Source organism: Suricata suricatta, chromosome 3 (assembly GCF_006229205.1).
Source record: "Suricata suricatta isolate VVHF042 chromosome 3, meerkat_22Aug2017_6uvM2_HiC, whole genome shotgun sequence".
NCBI lineage: Eukaryota > Metazoa > Chordata > Mammalia > Carnivora > Herpestidae > Suricata > Suricata suricatta.
This window is the reverse complement of record NC_043702.1, coordinates 127,771,741-127,774,885: the sequence shown is the minus strand read 5'-3', so window position 1 is coordinate 127,774,885 and position 3,145 is coordinate 127,771,741.

The window sequence follows — 3,145 nt, the reverse complement described above, 5'->3', positions numbered from 1 at the left end:
TGAAAGGACCCGGGAGGGGCGGCTCGCCCGCCTGCCCCCGCGGAGCCGCCTTCTTCAGTCCTCGCCGGCGTCTCTCGCGGCCAGACCGCGCTGGGGCTGGGGATGCAGTGGGGCCGGGCAGGGCAGGGCTGGGGGCGTCGCCGCCAGGGGCCGCCCCCTCTGACCGGCTCCCGCCGCCGCCGCCTCAGAGGTTTGGAGGGTCCGCTCCCTCAGGGAACGGGGGCGGTGGCCCCGGGTTCTCGCCCGCCAGTCTTCGGCCCCCACCTCAGGAATGAGCCGGCCCGCCCCCCTAACTCTCAGGCCACGGCTCCCGCCGCGACTCCGGCTCCGCCACCGATCCCACAAGCCCGGCAGCCGCGGCGGTGGCGGCGGCAGGCGGCATCCCAGGGTGATAGGCCGGAGCAATCGAGGGCCGAGGGCCCGGCCGCGTGTGCAATCGAGTAACGAAGCGGAGGAGGAACTGCCACCGAAGGCAGGAGAAATCGGACACCGAGCTATTCATCTGACCAGTCCCGCCTACTTTCCAAAGACCCTCTCTTCACCCGTCCGCCCGGCAGCGCGCGGTCCGGGTCTCCCGAGCTGCGGCTGAAAGTGGGGACGGCGCGGGGAGGCGCGGAAGAAGAAGGGTGCGGGAAATTTAAAAAGAGAGGAAAAGAGCTTCCCTTCCCCTCTTCCCACCCCTTGCCCTTCATGTAGTTATTTATGTATTCATTTATTTCGACCGACATTTCTTTCTTACTGGAGGAAGAGATTAGAGAGGCTGCTTTATTTTACGGTTGCCGTTGGCGGAACGCCTCCTTCCCTTCCCTGAGCGGAGACTTGGCAGCGGGGTCTGGACTGTGGGATCCGCGCTCTGCGCCCTGTCCGCGCCGAAGCTGGACTTGTCATCGGTTTAGAATAGCAGGGTTAAGAAGTGTGGTGTGGATGGATGGACGGGCTTCACAAGAAACGCTCAAAAGCCCAGTATTAACCAAACATGTTTCTTTTTTCTTTTCTTTTCTTTTTTTTTTTTTTTTTGCCTTTGATCTTTGTGCAATATGTTGGCTTTTTTTTTTTTTTCTTCTAATGATGTCACATGCGTTTTATTTTTGGTCTGTTTGGAGACTGTCTCCTTTGACCTTGGCTTTAATTTTCTGCCCACCCAAGGCGGTATTCACTGGTTCAGGTTAAAGAGATTGCTGGCAAAGTAGTAATAATTTTTAAATCGAAAAATAACAACTTAAACAGTGCCTCACACGTAGTAGGTCTCCAACAATGATTCTTGACCATGCTACTTAAAATGGAGCAGGAGTTCTACAAGTATATGTTGCCTTTCTTTTTTTTTTTAACACACGATGAGGGGGCATTCTCCCCTCCCATTTCTTGTACTTTGCACAAAGACTGGTCTACAAGGGGATTTTTTTGTTTTCTGGTCTTGTAGTATCCTGGTATGTTGTTTGGGCTTACCAAAAGCTATGAAGATGCATTTTGTAATTTTCTCCCAACTGTTTAGGGAAATAGTATTTCAAGGCAGGAAGTGACCTTCGAGATAAACTCATTCTGCCTCTCGTTTAATGGTTGATGAAACTGACGAACAGCCAGGCTAGCTGGCACATCCATCTCCAGTACAAATAGGTGTGCAAAATACTGCTCGTTTCAACTTCGTTCCCTCAAAAACCTTTTGTGATTAAGCTTGCTGATTCATGCTTTGGTGATGTATTGGAGGGATCATTTCCACTCTCCAAAACCCTGATTTCTTACTATTTGACTCCACAGTCAGACTTGTGAGTCTAAATTATCATATTCTTCAGTGCTTGAGTGGACATGGGAAGGTATTGAAGCTAGGAGATTACAGGGCCCAGCACTAAACAGAGCTAGAGCATTTTTATTTATACTAAATTACTGCTGAAATCATGGTAACAAGTCAGAGAGTAAGTGGAAAATGGGCATCAGGTGTACAAATTTGAGCTCTCTTAGTCAATATGTAAGGAATTTATGTAGCCAAGGAATTATCTCAAATCGGCGTTAGGAGTGGTGTATGAAACATGCACAGAGATCTCCCCCACCCACGCTTATTCTATTGGTGATGTCATCCATTGTGGAGCTGAAGAAAATGCTTCTGCCACCCTCAGTAATCCTGTTTTCTTCACCTAGACTCACCAAATCCCGGTCCCTGCTTCACCTCTCCATCCTCACCCCCAGACTAGTGATTATCTAATTGCCTAAGTAATAGTATGTCTGGAATTTATCTAATGTTTATAACTTAAAATACTTCGTAACCTGAACAATAGGTCTGTGAGATAAGCAGAACCAGTAAGTTTTAAATGGACATTTAGCCAGTGAAAAAAACTGAAATGTAGAATTCTATTAAGCAACCTACCTAAAAGTAACATCGCTGGTTAGTAGACAGATTAAATCCCTGGTTTCCTATATTTTTAATTCATTAATGGATCTGGATTCCTTAAGGTTTTCGGGGGAGGGGGGTTCCCACCCTTTGGTGGTTAGAGTTATACTAACAGTTGTGGAGCCAAAAGCAAATATATTCCATGGATTTTGCAAATTTTTATCACTTAAGAAAATTATTGGAGAAAAAACAAACACAAGTGACAAACTAATTTGCATTGCGGGGAAGCAGTTAATCCTACTTAGATTTATGCCAGTGGTATCTCCCTGGTGTAATCCCAGATCTTAATGTGAACATAAATCCTTGGCTGATAAAGTCTTAGTTTACATTGTAGTTTGCAAACAGGCCTTTGTGTGTGAACTACAATAGAGCTAAAGTCTCATTTCCCAGCCTGCACTACCCACTCCTCCTTTTCTCCCTTTAGAGTTTCAGACACTAAGCTCTCAGAGGTGATCTACATATTTATTGTCATTGGAATTCAACTCCAAGAATCAAACCCAAACCCCAGGACAAGTGGAAACTAAAAATTGGGGAACTATGGAGGAGAAAAACTAATAAATTCCCCTCAAGTAATAAGCTGAGATTTTCAAAAGAAAGACGACTTGGATTCTGAGTACACATTCCCAGTACAGGTTTCCTCTCTCTATCCTAATGTAGAGCATACTTGTAAAAACTTTCATAAATTGAAATGACATAAAGCAATGAAGTACATACCATTAATTTATATGGAAAATTTTTAAGTTTATTTTGAGAGAGAGAGAG